At 35.6% G+C, this 19,046-nt stretch overlaps 1 non-coding gene across 1 annotated transcript; it reads right to left on the bottom strand.

The window, feature by feature from the left end:
* Nucleotides 1-7,047: 7,047 nt before the first annotated feature.
* LOC129490964 (U6 spliceosomal RNA) lies at nt 7,048-7,154 on the bottom strand. The gene has a single exon (XR_008660414.1). It is a non-coding gene; the product is annotated as a U6 spliceosomal RNA (small nuclear RNA).
* Between the last annotated feature and the right edge of the window lie 11,892 nt (nt 7,155-19,046).

Genomic DNA, 19,046 nt, shown 5'->3' on the forward strand with positions numbered 1-19,046 from the left:
CGTGAGCCACCATTCCTGGCCAAACATCTCTGTTTTGTTTACTGCTATACCCTCAGGGTTGGGAATAGTGCCTGGCATATAGTAGACACTCCATAAATATTATTTTCATGAATAATGGAAGATACTTATGTGTTTTGTGTGATATACATATGTATATGTGTGTAATATATTCCTTATATACAATTGTGTGTGTCTGTATGTAAAATCTCCTTCCTTACTGCCTATTTTAGCATTTAAATATCTGTGGTGTCTAGCTTGACACCTGACTGTATTTCTATTCAGAACATCCTTTGGAGTTCAGACCAAGAAATAGGCAAACCTAGGTCAGGAAATTGAACCAAATATCTTTTCTCACTATAAATACATTAATATTTAGAGAGCAAAACATATGGTTATTTACACAGTAAATAAAGACATGAATAACTTCTCAGTCAGTTCAGATAAGATTTTGCTACCAAAAGACCTAAGTACACAAATACCATTCGATGCAGCAATCTCATTACAGGGTATATACCCAAAGGAATATTAATTGTTTTGTTGTAAAGTCACATGCACGAATATGTTCACTGCAGCACTATTCACAATAGCAAAGACATGGAATCAACACAAATTCCCATCAGTGACGGAAAGGATAAACTAAACATGGTACATATACACCATGGAATACTATAAAGCCATAAAAAGAATGAGATCATGTCCTTTGCAGAGACATGGATGGAGCCAGAGGCCATTATCCTTAGCAAACTAACACAGGAGCAGAAAACCAAATATCACATGTTCTCACTTATAAGCGGGAGCTAAACGATGAGAACACATGGACACATAGAGGGGAACAACACACACTGGGGCCTAGTGGAGGATGGTGGGTAGAAGGAGGGAGAAGATTAGGAAAAATAACTAATGGGTACTAGGTTTAATACCTGGGTGATGAAATAATCTGTACAACAAACCCCCATGACACAAGTTACCTGTGTAACAAACCTGCACATGTGTCCTTGAACTTAAAATAAAAGTCAGAAGACTTCAGATCAGATCACTCCATGTGTGTTATCAAAAAAAAAAAAAAAAAAAGATTTTGGAGCTGTTTGGATCTGAGGATTTTGAATTAATATTAATGATGATAATAACAATATTAAAATAACAATTATTTATTGGAAAGCAATAATCATTCAAGCACTGAGTTAGACATTTTATGTGTATAACAATAATAATAGAAACATGCTTACAAAAAAACAAAGAACATGCTTTGGAGAAGGCAGGGTACACTACTGCCGAAATAATACAATAGAATTTCTAATGCCCAAGGAAACAGCTCCATATTCCTACTGTCATCCAAATTATAGTATATCATATAAATATTTGCTAATTTGCTTAGGAGATTCATTTATCCCCTTTACAACAGCATCAAAAAGAATAAAATACTTAGAAATAAACTTAATAAAAGAAGTACACAACTTACATCTTGAAAACTACAAAACATTGTTGAAAGCAATTAAAGAAGGTCTAAATAAATAGAAAGGCATTTCGTGTTCACAGACCAGAAGACTTAATGTTGTTAAGATAGAAATATTCCCTAACTGATCTACAGATTAAATATAACTCCTCTTAAAATCCTGGAGAAACTTCTTGCAGAAATTGACAAGCTGATCCTAAAATTCACACGCAAATGCAAGGGACTCAAAATAGCCAAAACAATCTTGAAAGAGGAGAATAAAATAGAAAGACTCATAATTCCTGATTTCAAAACATGCTATAAAGCTACAGTAATCAAGACACTTTGGTACTGGCATAAGGAAAGACAGACCAATAGACTAGAATTGAGAGACCAGAAATAAATCTCACATTTATGGACAGTTCATTTTCAACAAAATGCCAAGGCAACTCAACGAGAAAAACAAACTTTTCAACAAATGATACTGGAAAAACTGAATATCCACATATAAAATAATAAAATTGTACCCCTTCCTTACACCATACACAAAAATTAACTCAAATGGGTCAAATAAGTAAACGCAAGGGTAAAACTATAAAACTCTTAGAATAAAATCTAGGGGTAAAATTTTGTGACGCTGGGTCAGGCAAAGTTTTCTTAGATATGATACTGCTAAAAGCACAAGTGACAAAAGAAAAAGTAGATAAACCGGACTTCATCACATTTAAAAACTTAGGCATGGTGGGTCACACCTGTAATCCCAGTGCGAGGATCACTTGAGCCCAGGAGTTTGAGACCAACTTGGGCAACATAGTGAGACAAAAATTCATCTCTACAAAAATAAAAATAAAAAATTAGCCAAGCATGGTGATGTGTGTCCATATTTCCAACTGCTTGAGAGGCTGTGGTGGGAGGATCACTTAAGCCTGGGAGTTTGGGGCTGTAGTGAGCCATGCTTGCACCACTGTACTCCAGCCTGGATGACAGAGTGAGACCCTGTTTCAAAAAAACCAAAACCCAAAACAAAAACTTTTGCATTTCAAAGAATACCACCAAAAAAGGGAAAAGAATGGGTGAAAATTCTTGCAAATGATATAGCTGATAAGGAACTTGTATCCAGAATATGTACATGTCAGTAGTAGAAAGATTACCCTATTTTAAAAAAAAGCAATGAATCTTAATAGACATTTCTCCAAAGAAGATATCTAAATGTTCAGTAGGCACATCAAAGGATGCCCAATATCATTAGCCATCAGGAAAAAAGTAACCAAAATCACAATGATATACCACTTCATATTGTCTAGGATGGTTACATAGGAAATAACAAGTGGTGCTGAGGATCCAGAAAATTTGGAACCCTGATTCATTGCTGGTGGGAATGATTAAGCATAGAATCACTGTATCACTCAGCAATTCTACTCCTAGGTATATATCTAAGACATTAAGGAATATATCCACACAAGAAGTTGTACATGAATGTTCATAGCAACATTATTCATAATAGCTAAGGAGTGGGACAATCGAAACATCTGTAAACTGAAGAATAGATAAACATAATGTAGCATTATTTTGTTATAAAAAATAAGTACTGAGAGATGCTACCACATGGATAAATCTTGAAATATTAAGATAAAAAAAGAAGCCAGTCGCCAAAAAAACTCCACCCCACATATTATATTATTCCATTGATACAAAATGTCCAGAATAGATAAATCTATACAGACAGAAAGTTGATTAATAATTGGCTAGCACTGGGGGATTGGAGGTTAATGGAAAGTGATCAGTAATCTGTACGGAATTTCTTTACAGGGTGATGAACATGTTCTAAAATGGATTGTGGCTGGGCGCCAAGGCTCGTGTTTGTAATCCCAGCACTTTGGGATGCTGAGACGGGTGGATGGCTTCAGCCCAGAAGTTTGAGACTAGCCTGGGCAACATGGCAAAACCCTGTCTCTACAAAAAAAAAAAATAGAAAAATTAGCCGGGTATGGTGGTGCACACCTGTAGTCCCAGCCACTTAGGGGGCTGAGTTATGAGGATCACTTGAGCCCAGGAGGTTGAGGCTGCAGTGAGCCGAGATAGTGCCACTGCTCTCCAGCCTGGGCAACAGAGTGAGACTCTGTCTCAAAAAAAAAAAAAAGTGATTGTGGTGAAGGTTGCACAACTCTGTTAATATGCTAATAACCTTTGAATTGAATACATTAAATGAATTAATTGTATGTGAATTATATTTCAAAGCTACTAGTTATATAAGGTATGCATACTTACATAAATATATATGTATGCTATATATGCTTTACTACTTACATAAAGTATATACACATGTATATACATAATTTTTATATTGAAAAAACTGATATACAGTAAATATAGTAAAAATGTACCCCAAACATTTCCAGCGTGCTTGCTGTGCAGGCACTTGGATATAAAGACCAAAAGTTCCTGACTCTTTCTACGCCTAGGAGTTCGCATGTTGATAGGTAGCTTCATGCCTCTTTGTAGGAGCTAGGAGTCAAGCTATCTCCAACAGAGAGACCAGTGGCTAGTGTTCCCCAACAGACCTCAGCTAAAGGTCTCCAGTTAAAAATGAGTCAGATTCAACATTCTCTTTGAGATGTCTTACTTCCCTGCTTCTCTCTTTCATCCCTAAAATGTTGAAATATTTAAGGTGCCTAAACTCATAATAAACCTAAAAAAAAAAACAAAACCTAAAAAGCCACGGTGAACTCTATGGGTTCTCAGAGGAGGACAATGGAGAAAATATTTGAAAAAGAAGAATTTTATTCTGGCTTGTTTTCTTCACAGCTGAAGGCCTTCAGCCGTTTCCAGTCCAGTATCACTCTAGGTATGGAATTTTGGGCAGCGGAAAACATTTAGTGTTTGTCCATCATTTAGATCTAGATTAAAAATGAATGTATTACATTTGAACCCTGGTAATTTCCAATATTTCATATTCAACAATATCATGTCACTCATTGTTATGTACCATACGGTGCTTGAGCTAAAGATACACTAGTTCCAAGGTTAGTCACAATCCCCATTCTCAGAGAATATCCAACTCAGCGTGGACGACAGACATTATAGAAATAATTGTGAAGGAAAAATGTTAGATATTGTGGGAACTGCTAACCTGTGGAAACCAAAACATTAATGTGAGGAGGTAAATTTTATGCTGAAACCCAGGTAAAGGTGTGAAGGTGGTTACAGGTGTGGTCAAGATGGCGGTGCCTGTAGAAAAGAGTATGGCAGGCTGGGGAAGAGCATGGGAGAAGGTCCCAGCAGAGGGAAATCTAGCAGAAAGAAGCTCATGCAGCTGAGTGTGAGGATTGAGGAGAAAGGGTGTGAGATAAGACTGGTGAGTTAGATGTGGATGGGACAGGCAACGCCTTAAAGGCTGGGGTGAGAAGTTCAGACCTTGTTGTAGGGTCAGTGGGAAACCGTTGAAAGTTTTAAGCGTGGAGTGCAGTAATCAAATATTTAAAGAGATCCCCGTGGCTGTTTTGTGAAAAACCTTTCAAATATGCATGTCATAACAGAAATATTTTTTAAAAAGAAATTCAGTTACATGTTTTCACTTCAAAATTTTCTTAATTTTGAAAACTCAGATGAAGCTTACAACTTCTTTATTAGAAATGACAAGTAAAATGCCATTTTCAACTGATCCTATTTAATCAATGGATCATTCAGGGACAAAGCATAGAAAGTTTGTTTTTCAGTGATATTTTTCCTCATTCCAAACATTTGAAATTTGAAATTCAAAAAAAACATGAACAAAGATACTTTTTAAGTTTCTAGGACAAATGTCACAAAAGCAAACAAATGGAGTACCAAATAAATTTTTTGAGGCTCAGTGAGTAGGGTGGGCAGTGGATGGCAGAGTTTGTGGGTGTTGGTATGCTGAAAATTCTAGCACTTCTCTGTTGACTTCTAAAGAAGTTGAACAGGACCCCAGTGCTAAGTCCTAGAGAATGTGTGACAACATTCCCAAGAATGACGAACCCTAGACAAATGTAAAATTAGGTTAGTATTAGAAAAAGAGATGACTAATTTCTCCAAGTGGCCTAAAGACATTTTTTCTTAATTCCAGTCTTTAATTAACTCAACAAGTATTTATTGGCATTCTATTTTGTGTAAGGACTGGTACGAAGTACTGAGATCTTTATATGTTTCTACCTATCTATCCATATCTTTTTTAAATTTTTTTATTTTACTTTAAATTCTAGGGTACATGTGCACAACGTGTGGGTTTGTTACATATGTATACATGTGCCATGTTGGTTTGCTGCACCCATTAACTCGTCATTTACATTAGGTATATCTCCTAATGCTATCCCTACCTACCCCCACCCCTACCCCCTACCCCCACCCCACGACAGGCCCTGGTGTGCGATGTTCCCCACCCTGTGTCCAAGTGTTCTCATTGTTCAATTCCCACCTATGAGTGAGAACATGCAGTGTTTGGTTTTCTGTCCTTGCAAAAGTTTGCTTAGAATGATGGTTTCCAGCTTCATCCATGTCCCTACAAAGGACATGCACTCATCCTTTTTTATGGCTGCATAGTATTCCATGGTGTATATGTGCCACATTTTCTTAATCCAGTCTATCATTGATGGACATTTGGGTTGGTTCCAAGTCTTTGCTATTGTGAATAGTGCCACAATAAACATACATGTACACGTGTCTTTATAGCAGCATGATTTATAATCCTTTGGGTATATACCCAGTAATGGGATGGCTGGGTCAAATGGTATTTCTAGTTCTAGATCTCTGAGGAATCGCCACACTGACTTCCACAATGGTTGAACTAGTTTACAGTCCCACCAACAGTGTAAACGTGTTCCTATTTCTCCACATCCTCTCCAGCACCTGTTGTTTCCTAACTTTGTAATGATCGCCATTCTAACTGGTGTGAGATGGTATCTCATTGTGCTTTTGATTTGCATTTCTCTGATGGCCAGTGATGATGAGCCTTTTTTCATGTGTCTGTTGGCTGCAGAAATGTCTTCTTTTGAGAAATGTCTGTTCATATCCTTTGCCCACTTTTTGATGGGATTGTTTGATTTTTTCTTGTAAATTTGTTCAAGTTCTTTGTAGATTCTGGATATTAGCCCTTTGTCAGATGAGTAGATTGTAAAAATTTTCTCCCATTCTGTAGGTTGCCTGTTCACTCTGATGGTAGTTTCTTTTGCTGTGTAGAAGCTCTTTAGTTTAATTAGATCTCATTTGTCAATTTTGGCTTTTGTTGCCATTGCTTTTGGTGTTTTAGTCATGAAGTCCTTGTCCATGCCTGTGGCCTGAATGGTATTGCCTAGGTTTTCTTCTAGGATTTTTATGGTTTTAGGTCTAACATTTAAATCTTTAATCCATCTTGAATTAATTTTTGTACAAGGTATAAGGAAGGGATCCAGTTTCAGCTTTCTACATATGGCTAGCCAGTTTTCCCAGTACTATTTATTAAATAGGGAATCCTTTCCCCAATGTCCAAAAAACATTTCTTGTTTTTGTCAGGTTTGTCAAAGATCAGATGGTTGTAGATGTGTGGTATTATTTCTGAGGGCTCTGTTCTGTTCCATTGGTCTATATCTCTGTTTTGGTACCAGTACCATGCTGTTTTGAAAAATATGGAATGCTTCATGAATTTGCATGTCATCCTTCTGCAGGGGCCATGCTAATCTTCTCTGTATCGTTCCAATTTTACTATATGTGCTGCCGAAGCGAGCACATATCTGTCTATATCGCTTTATCTATCCATCTTGATGAGGAGCAACAATCATTTGTAGATGGCCCATTTTTTCGATGCAAGTCAGTCTTTATTACAGAAAAATTCATTTACAGCTTATTTTGAAGACTTAATAGACAGATCTAATCTTATCTTCCCAAACAAAACAATATTCTTCCTAACGGACTGCAATTCCAGTAGTAAATCTTTTTAGAAATAAATTCTGGGGCATATGGCATAAAAACAGATTTATGGGACAATAGAATAAAATATTTGAACTCACAACTGTCCATGGAAATTTTAGGAATATATTGTCATTTATCTGTATCATTGCATTCACCAGGTTTCAACATTATTAGTAGTACAAAAGCTCCATTGTCATTCGCTAAAGGCAGAGGTGACTCTGAGACACACCACTTTTATCCATACAACACGATATCCATCAATCATCCATATGCCTCCTGCATTCATAAAATCATGCAGCACATGCTATATGTGGAAACAGACTGATTTTTGCTTTCTGTTATGATTTATATCATTATTCACACTCCACTGTAGTCTGTTTGGGAAGAGTTGGTTACCATTAGCGTTTGCTGTCAATCAGATTTTGCTTCTTTCCTTACTTACCCTTTTTTCATATATGAACTACAGTAAAAGAACAAGACAAGAATAGAAGTCCTAATATTAAAAAAAATCACAGAATATATGACCTTTAACCAACACTGTGATCATTTGCTTCTTTTTAAAATAAGACATATAATTAGAACTGAAAAATGCCAATAAAATCCAGTCATTTGTATCTTTTCCTCATATAAAGAAAAGTTGGAAAATTAGTTGAAATGGAAAATGATTTTTAAGGTTTAATGCAGAATAATTCTTTAAAGTCATGACTAAGACTGATCATCTACTCAAGATATTCACATTTCAAAGCATCCATTTAGCTTGCAATCTTATTTTAATCATATAGGGCCTCAATATCTTCCTGCCCTGCAGGTTTTTGTTTTCAATGGACATTCATTTAAAAAGAAACTCCAGATTTATAAATAGATTTGGTGTGATGCTAATTCCTTAATTCTAGGAGGTTAGACTTTCATGTTTAAGAAGGTCACTTACTTTTTCAACAGCAAACATTTAAGAGGTATTCATTAGGTACCTGGCATGGCTTTAGATTCTGAAATACAAAGACTTCAAGTCATGATTTTCCCGTTTGGAGAAGCTTACCTTTTAGTGAGGAAAGTATGCATGTTAAAAAAAAAAATCTACATGCCTATCAATTGATCTGACAATAACATGTGGAAAGTGCTAACAGATAATGAAAACAGAACATGAGCCCTGAAGACAGCATCACTGAGGAAGTATCACTGAGCTGGAAACTTTCCCAGAAAAAAAGAAGTTTGTGAGATGAAGAAGGAAAAGGAAGGCAGAAAAAAATAGCAAGTGTCAGAGTTCCTAAAGGGGCCTGGTGTTTTGGGGACTATTGGCCTGAGCACAGGAAACATGGGATGAGTGCAAACGAGTTTACAGTGAAAAATATAATATTACATAATGATAAGTGAAATGTCACAGTAGACCACCAAATTTTTCCAGATATTTGCTATGCATATTCATACCTATCTATCTGACTATGTCTCTCTCTCTCCTATCATCTATCTATCCATATCTATCTATCTATCTATCTATCTATCTATCTATCTATCTATCTATCTGTCTGTATATCTATCTATCTATCTATCTATCTATCTATCTATCTATCTATCTAATCTTCTAGGTAGCTAGCTAATCATCTATCAATCTGTATAACCATCCATCTATCTTTCTCCTCTAATGGTATCACACTATATATAACTATTTTGCAAACTGCTTTTTCTTAATACATCTTGAATGCAATACAAATCATAGATAGATAAGCAAATGGAAAACAACAAAGAGCAGGGGTTGCTATTCTTATATCAGACAAAACAGACTTTAAACCAACAGCAATCAAAAAGGACAAAGAAGGGCATTACATAATGATAAAAGGTTCAATTCAATTAGAAGTCTTAACCATCCTAAATATATACGCACCCAACACTGGAGCACCCAGGTTCATAAAACAAGTTCTTAGAGACCTGTGGAGAGACTTAGATAACCACAAAATAATAAAGGGAGACTTCAACACCCCACTCACAGTATTAGACAGATCATTAAGGCAGAAAACTAACAAAGACATTTGGGACCTAAACCCAACACTTGACGAAATAGACCTAGCAGATATCTTCAGCACACTCCACCCAACAACAGACTGTACATTCTTCTCATCTGCACCCGGCATATACTCTAAAATTGACCATACACTCAGCCTTAAGGCAATTTTCAACAATTCAAAAAAACCAAAATCATACCAACCACACTCTTGGACCACAGCACAATAAAAATAGAAATCAATACCAGGAAGATCTCTCAAAACCATACAGTTACATGAAAATTAAACAATCTGCTCCTGAATGAATTTTGGGTCAACAATGAAATTAAGGCAGAAATCAAGAAATTTTTTGAAACTAATAGAAAAGAAGATACAGTATACTAGAATCTCTGAGACACAGCTAAAGCAGTGTTAAGAGGAAAGTTTATGGTGCTAAACACCCACATCAAAAAGTTTGAAAGATCTCAAATTAATAACCTAACATCACACCTACAGGAACTAGAAAAACAAGAGCAAATGAATCTCAAAGCTAGCAAAAGAAAAGGAATAAAATCAGAACTGCACTGAATGAAATTGAGACACAAAAAAACCATACAAAAGGTCAACAAAACTAAAAGCTGTTTTTTTAAAAGAATAAATAAGATTGATAGATTGCTGGCTAAACTAATAAAGAAAAAAAGGTAGACAATGCAAATAAACACAATCAGAAATGACAAAGGGGGCATTTCCACAAACCCCACAGAAACACAAAAAAACCCTCAGAGACTACTAGAAACACCTCCATGCACAAAAACTAGAAATCTTAGGAGAAACTGATAAATTCCTGAAAACATACAATCTCCCAAGATTGAACCAGGAAGAAATTGAAACCCTGAGCAGAACAGTATCAAGTTACAAAATTAAATCAGCAATAAAATATCTACCAACTAGAAAAAGCCCTGGACCAGACAGATTCACAGCTGAATTGTACCAGATGTATAAAGAAGAGCAAGTGCCAATCCTACTGAAATGGTTCCAAAAAATTGACAAGGAAGGACTCCTCCTCAACTCATTCAATGAGGCCAGCATCATTCCGACACCAAACCTGGCAGAGACACAACAAAAACAAAAAAACTTCAGGCCAATATCCTTGATGAACATAGATCCAAAAATCCTCAACAAAATACTGGCAAACCGGATCCAGCAGCACATCGAAAAGCTAATTCATCATAATTAAATAGGCTTTATCCCTGGGATGCAAGTTTGGTTCAACATACACAAATCCATAAATGTGATTCATCACATAAACATAACTAAAATAAAAAACCTCATGATCATCTCAATAGACAGAGAAAAGGCTTTTGATAAAATTCAACACGGCTTCATGTTAAAAACCCTCAACAAACTACGCATTGAAGGAACATATCTGAAAATAGGGCCATCTATGACAAACACACAGCCAACATCATACTCAAAGCAAAATCTGGAAGCATTCCCCTTAAGAACTGGAATAAGACAAGAGTGCTCACTCTCACTGCTCCTGTTCAACATAGCGTTGGAAGTCCTGGCCAAAGCAATCAAGCAAAAGAAAGAAAGAAATAAAAGGCATCCAAATATGAGGAGAGGAAGTCAAACTGTCTTTCTTTGCAGATGATATGATTCTATACCTAGATCGTAAGTGAATGAATGCAGGATGAAAAAAACAAATACTGCATGTTCTCTCTTATAAGTGGGAGCTAAACATTGAGTACACATGAACACAAAGATGGAGGCAATAGACACGAGGGCCTACTTGAGGGTGAAGGGTGGGAGGAGGGGGAGGATAAAAAATCTACCTATTGGGGGCTATGCTCATTACCTGGGTGATAAAATCATTTGTATACCAAACTCCCATGACACACAATTTACCTGTGTAAGAAAACTTGCATGTGTACCTCCTGAGCCTAAAATAAAATTTGGAAAAAAATAAACCTCTCTAAACCTAGAAAAAGTACAGTAAAAATATGATAGAAACGTTCCATTATAATCTTATAGACTGTCATATATGCAGTCTGTCAATGACCAAAATGTTTTTATGTGGGGCAGGGCTATATTTGCAAAAGACTCCTTTTATCATTGAACTTATAGTGCAGTAGCAGAGAGACAACTGTCAATTAATGATAATTCTAATGAATTTTAGGAAACGGGAAGTAAAGGGTGTTTTGAAGTAAAAGGCAGAAAGTAAGTCTAGCAGTGGGTAGAGCCCTCATGAATGAATTAATCCATGCACGGATTAATGGGTTAATGGGTTATCAAGAGAGTGGGACTGGTGGCTTTATAAGAAGAGGAAGATCATCACCATAAGACAGTGGGTGGGGTTGGTTAGAGAAGAGAAGAGGAGAACTGAGGTAGCGCTACCTCTGGATTCTGCAGAGTCCCCATCAGCAAGAAGTTCCTCACCGGAAGTGTCCCTCTAATCATGGTCTTCTCAGCCTCCATAAGAATTAAATTCCTTTTCCTTGTAAATTACCCAGTTTCCAATATTCTGTTATAAGCAACAGAAAATGGACTAAGACAGAAATCTGTTTCTCATATTTAGCGCCAGAATGTACTTAATTCATATACCAGAATGTACTTAATCATTCCCCTGGTGATGAACTTTTAGGATATTTGTAGTTTTTTGCTACTACAACTTATGCTGTCTTGCGTAGCTTTAAGAGAATATACTTGTGGGATAGATTGATGGGCATAGAATATAGCAAAGTTTTGATGGATATTGCCAAATGACCTTCAAAGGCATTTCACTCCCTTCCAAGTTATATGAGAATGCTTGTTTCCCAAATCCCTTACAACCCCCACCCTATTCTTTTTGTTTTTTTTTTTTATCATAGTAGTGCTTATTTATTTTTATGAACATTTTGTACAAGTTACTATGGTTTCTGAGAAAAAGCTTTAAAAATGAAAATAAGAAACTAGAGGGAAAAAGCATCTTAAATTCCACTTCCCATCTGGTCTGTAGCCTTCAAACTTTTCACTGTGTAAGGATCAATTTGTGTCTTGTTTGGTCCATAACTGAGATATAGCTGGTAAATGGAACCAGGAGATTCCACTTCACCACAAATTTCTGGTATCCATTTAGCCCTGTTGATGCAGGGGGGCTTTAGAAACTGCTAGGAAAAGGACTCAAAGGGTTTCTACAAGTGGCATTCAGATATATGTCATGTGGTAGACTCTGGGATATGTTAAACAAGCCCAATCAAAATGAGTGACTGAAGTTCTCCTGAGAGCAAACCACCTGATGGAAGAAAGAATTCGGCATAAATATCCAGACTATGCAGTAGGTTCTAAGTGTTGGAGGGCAGCAACTAGTCATGGTAGTCATTACTTGAAACTTCTGACCCAATCACTCTGGTGGGCGTGCTCCCCAAGGACAAAATGGCTAGGTGTGCAAACAATAGAACAGTGATACTATACTCTGTGATATCTCTGCCCGGGCCACCCTGCTGTGGGACACATCCCCTCCTTCCGACCCCCTCCCCACAAAGCATAACCACAGAAAGGAGAACTTTTCTCTTTTATTTCACAATAGACTGACCAGCAGGAGAGGCATTATAAGGGTTGAATGCATCAGACGCTAGTGTGATTGCAAAGAGGAATGTGTGCCCCAATTCAGATGGCGACATTCACAGATCTTTGGCACAGTTACCAGCCACCGTGGGGAAGCTGCAATATGGCAGAGGCCATGGTGAAGCTGCAATATGGCAGAGGCCCGTAATGGTCACAAGGGCAAGTGATATCCGTTTTCATTTAGGAGCCATGTGGCTCAGCCATGACTCTGAGTCCACTGAGTGGACTTGGGTATCTGGGGGAGAGGAAGCTCTGTTTCTCAGAATCTGTAACTGCATGGATATACGAGTGCTAGTGAAAACTCTTTAACAGTATCTCACTGATACAGTATAAAATCCCAATTCCTTAATGGTTTTCAAGGATTTTTATGATCAGGCCCCTTCTTAAATGACTCTTCTCATTCTTTGGGACTCAATTTATATCTTATTTGCTGTAGAAAGACTTTTATAAGCATCCGAGGCTAGTTTAGTTGTCTTTCCGCTGTACTTTTGTGGCACCTTCTTCAAATTCCCATTACATAACACTTACGTTATATTGTATGACATAGCATGATTGTCTATCTTAATCACAATACCAGAAGATTCTTGAAGGAAGGGTCCACATCTTAATCATTATTCATTGTTGCATCACCCCCCGCACTGCCTGTTACTGTGCCTGCCACATAGTGCACATTCAATATATATTTGTCAAATAAATAAATTAATGAATGGGGGATCTTATTAAATAAGATTAACAAGAAGTACAAATTTGTGGGAAAAGATGAGGAGCTTGTGTGCTTCTTAATTTAAATATCTGTGGACATCTGAGAGGGTATGCTCAGTTGTGAATACTGGCAGCGTTTGAGGGATAAGTAAGACTGAAGATACACATTGGCAGTCATTAAGCTTCTCTACTTTTCTTTTTTCACTCCCCTATTTTTTATTTTTTTCTTAAAATTCAGTAAGGTTAACCTTTCTAATAATAAACGAAAGAAAATTTGGAGACACAGATAAGTATATATATATACTTATATATACTTGAGATTAATCATTGAAAATATACGTGGATATTTCCTTCTGGTTTTATTCCCTTCCGCTCCCCAGTTTCTCTCTCTTTCTCTCTCTCTCCATATTGAACACAATTGGGTCACGTGCTTACTTAGTTCTTTTTAAATTCAGCACTGTTTCATAAGCAATTTTCCTTGTTTCTAATTATTCTTTAAATACCTGACTTAACAGTCTTAAAATGTTCTATGGCATGAATGCACCATAATTATTTTAATTATCCCTATTATTGAGTATTTAGGTTGTTTCTGATCTTTTTGTTACAAATGATGCTTTGATAAACATATTTTCTTGCACAAATCTTTGAGTCATTGTTTTCAAGAAAATGTATACTGTTTTAACACACTCTCCAATGGTATTTGCTATGGTCTGAATGTTTGTGTTCCCCCTGAAATTCACATGTTGAAATCCTAACCCCCAAGGTGATGATATTAGGAGGTGGGCCTTTGGAAGGTGATTAGGCATGGGGTGGAGTCCTCATGAAACACATTAGTGCCCTCATAAAAGCGGCCTGCAGAGAGACCCCTTCACTCCTTTTGTCATGTAAGGACACAGAAAGTAGACACCGTCTATGAACCAGAAAGTTGCCCCTCACCAAACACCAAATCTGCAGGCTCCTTGATCTTGAACTTCTCTCCCCCAAGAACTGTGCAGAGATGAATTTTTATTGTTTATAGTATTCTGTAATAGCAGCCTGGATGGACAAAGATAGCATTAGTGAGTGCTTACCTCCCTGCACCTTTGCCAATTTTGAGGATTGGATTTTTTAAACTTTGCCAACTTGACGGATTGAAAAATGGCACTCACTGATGTTTAAATTTGCTTTTGTTTGATTATTAATTAAGATAGACTCTTTAATATATTTGTTGACTATTTTTAGTTCTGTAGACCTATTTTATTCCTTTGCTCATGTTCTTTGATAGAGCCAACGTTTCTCATTATTTAGTGATGACTAGTTGTGTATATATTAATTTTTCATACAAACATTTCCCCTAGTTTTATTCTTTATGTTTCTATGTTCTATCCTCCACCTTGGAGAAGATTTACTGGAACTAAAAGATGGGATTTTAATAAAAGCTTGGCGAAACCCGGTCTCTGCTAAAAATACAAAAATTAGCCGGGTGTGCTGGCACACGTCTGTAGTCCCAGCTACTCCGGAGGCTGAGGCAGGGGAATCACTTGAACCGGGGAGGCGGAAGTTGCAGTTAGCGGAGATGGCGCCACTGCACTCCAGCCTGGGTGACAGAGCAAGATTCTGTCTCAAAAAAAAAAAGGCTTGAAAATGAAAGTAGTTGTTTGAACGTTCTGAAACAGGAGATTATATCAATCAGGAATGAGTGACTAATGATCCAATCAAAAGTTAATACATTTTATTTATAATAGTTAAAACTTCCTTCATTTTAGGTAATAGTTGTTTTACAAATGGCAGCATTAGCAGCAAAGATAATGGTAAGATGAATATCAGATGCCTATTCTGCCATTATTTAAAAAACTACCTTCTTACCTCTTTTAAAGAAGAATGTTTATTTTAATTTATAAAAGTAATACATGCTTACTATAGAAAATATGGAAATGTATGAAAAAAGAATTTGAAATCACCTTTCAGAAACAATCACTATTTACCTTTTGGTATATTTCTTTCCATACTAGGAAACATCTCTTACTCACATTAAAAAATATATATATGTGTATATGTGTGTGTGCGTATGTGTGACATTAAATTTTATATGTAGTTTTATATCCTAATTTTGAAATTTATTTTAGTTTCCCATATTATTAAACTCTTTCTTAGCATAATTTTAATGTTTGAGTAACATTCTCTTGAATGACTTTGTGATTTGTTTGTGACTTCCTTATTTAAAAAATTTAAAATTATAAATAACATCACGACTAACATGTTTTTAGTTATTTTTGTTCATATTTTCAGATATGAACACCTAGAAAATGATGTTACTGAGATATAGAATATGAACTCATTTACACTTGCTTTTATATTTGCCAAATTCCCTACAGAAAAGTTATACTAATGTTGCTCAAAACAGTTCTATATAGGTGTGTCCTTCGCATTGCATGCTTACCTGCATTGAGTACAATTATTTTAATAATAATTGCTCTTTCCATAAATAAAAATATCACAGTGCAGCTTTTGATACCTTGAGATATAATTGACGTACAATAAACTGTATAAATTTAAAATTAAACACATACAATTCTATGCGTTAAAGATCTGTATCACCTGTGAAACCATCACCATAATCAAGATAGTAAGTATATCCATCATACCCAAGTTTCCTCACACTCGTTTGTAATGTCTCCCTCCTGCTGGTCCTTGCTTTGCACTCCCTATACCATTCCCAGGCAACCACTGATCTGCTTCTGTCATTATTCCTTACTTCACATTTCCTAGAAGTCTATATGGATGAAATCATAAAGTATGCACTTTTTAATCTTGCTTATTTCATTAAGCATAATTATATTGAGATACTTCTGTGTTGTAGCATGTGTCAATAATTCTTTCCTTTCTGTTGATGAGTGGGTAGTCCATTGTGTGGATATACCACCTGTTGGTGGACATTTGTTTTTTTCCTAGATTTTGACTATTACAAATAAATCTGCTATAAATTTTATTTGTATACAAGTTTTTGTGTATGTATATATATATATATATATATATATATATATATATATATATATACATGTTCATATGCATATATATGTTGATATAGTTTGGCTGTGTTGCTACCCAAATCTTAGCTTGAATTGTATCTCCCAGAATTCCCACGTGTTGTGAGAGGGACCTGGGGGAGGTAATTGAATCATGGGGGCTGGCCTTTCCTGTGCTATTCTCGTGATAGTGAATAAGTCTGATGAGATCTGATGGGTTTATCAGGGGTTTCGGCGTTTGCTTCCTCCTCATTTTTTTTCTTGCTACCGCCATGTAAGAAGTGCCTTTTGCCTCCTGCCATGATTCTGAAGCCTCTCCAGCCATGTGGGACTCTAAGTCCAATTAAACCTCTTTTTCTTCCCATTTTCGAGTATATCTTTATCAGCAGCGTAAAAACGGACTAATACATATTTGTATATATACATGTACACATGTATATGTGTATATACATGCACATATATATGAAAGCATGTATATATAGTTTTCATTTTTCTTTGTCAAATACCTAGGAGTAAAATGGCTGGATCATAGGATAGGTGTTAGTTTAAGTTTTTAAGAAACTGTTAAATTGTTTTTCTAAGATAGTTGGGTCATTTTATATTCTTTCTAGAACATGAGACTTTAGTTCCTCCACATTCATACCAATATTTAATTTGTTATCCTTACCAGTACTTAAGTTTTAGACAGTCTAATAGGTGTGTAGTGGTATCTCATTGTAGTTCTGATTTTATTTTCCTGAAGACAAATGATATTGAACATCATGTCATGTGCTTACTTGCCATTTGTATGTTTTCTTTGGTGAAGTGTCTGTCAAAGTCTTTTACCTAGTTTTCATCGGATTATTTCTTTTTAAGTATTATATTTTGAGAATTCTATTTATATTCAATATACAAGTTGTATATCAGATATAGGACTGTCTGCTGTGCAAAGACATTTCCCAGTATATGGCTTGTCTATTTATTCCCTAACAGTATCTTTTAAGGAACTAGTGTAATTTTTTTATTTGTTCATTTATAGATTGAAGAAGTCCAATTGTTAAATTTGTTCATTTATAGATTATGCTTCTGAAGTCACGTTTTAAAAATTTTTGCATAATCCAAAGTCAGATAAGTTTTCATCTATGTTTTCTTCATGAAGTTTTATATTTTTATTAGTTTTTAAAATTATCATATTTTGTCAAAAAAATATCATTTTTCTGCTGAATTGCTTTCGCACTTTGTTAAAAATTAGTTGCCACTATAGGTAGTTCTATTTGTGGACTCTATGTTTCTCTCTCTCATCTGTCTTTGTTTTTACAGCAATACCAGATTGTCTTGATTAGTTCGGCTTTAACATAGATCTTGAAATAAGGTACTGTTGGCCCTCCAATTTTGTTTATTTTCCAAGTGGTTTTGACTATTGTGAGCCCTTTGCATTTCCATGTGATTTTAGAATCAGATTTTTCAGTTTAACAACAACAAAAAAACCTACTGAGATTTTTGCCTGGATCGTGTTGAATTTATGGTTTAATTTGGGAAGAGTTGACGTATTACCAATATTGAGTCTTCTGATCCAAGCACTAGATATATTTTTACATTTACTTAGGTCTTCTTTAATTTCCCACAGAAATGTTTTGTAGTTTTCAGTGTACAAGACTTGCTATCTTTTGCCATATTTACTCTTAAGTATTTAATACTTTTTGATGCTACTGTAAATATTTTTTAAAATTTCGATTTCTGATTGTTTGTTGCTGGTATATAGAAATATACTAGACTTTGTATATTGACCTGGAATCCTGTAACCTTGCTGAACTCACTTTTTAGTTCTACTAGTTTTTAAATTTTTTTGTAGATTCCACCAGATTTTCTCCATAGATAATCATGTTGTCTGCAAATGTAGACAGTTTTGCTTCTTCCTTTGAAATATGGGTACTTTATTTCTTTTTCTTGCCATAACGTACTGGCTGGAACCTCTAGTAAAATATTGCATAGAAGAGGTGAGAATGGACATCCTTGTCTTTTTCCTGATCTTAGTGGGAAAGATTCATACTTTACCATTAAGTATGATATTTATCTATAGGTTTTTTCTAGATGCTCTTTATCAGGCTGAAGAAATCCTCTTCTACTCCCAATTTGCTGAGCGTTTTTATTGGAAATGGGTATTGAATTTTGTCTGTATGTTTGCTCTGCATCTTTTGAGATAATCGAAAGTTTTTTTTTTCAAAGTTTGCTAATACAGTCAATTACATTAAAAAATTTTTAATATTAAGCCAAATGTGCATACTGGGATAAACCTCAGTTGGCTATGATGCATTATCCTTTTAAAAAATATTGTTGTGTTCAATTTGCTAAACTTTTGCCTTTATGTTTATGAGGGATATTGGTCTATAGTTTCTTTGTTTTTTGTTTTTGAGGCAGGGTCTTGCTCTGTCACCCAGGCTG

This window comes from Symphalangus syndactylus, chromosome 9 (assembly GCF_028878055.3).
Source record: "Symphalangus syndactylus isolate Jambi chromosome 9, NHGRI_mSymSyn1-v2.1_pri, whole genome shotgun sequence".
Lineage (NCBI taxonomy): Eukaryota > Metazoa > Chordata > Mammalia > Primates > Hylobatidae > Symphalangus > Symphalangus syndactylus.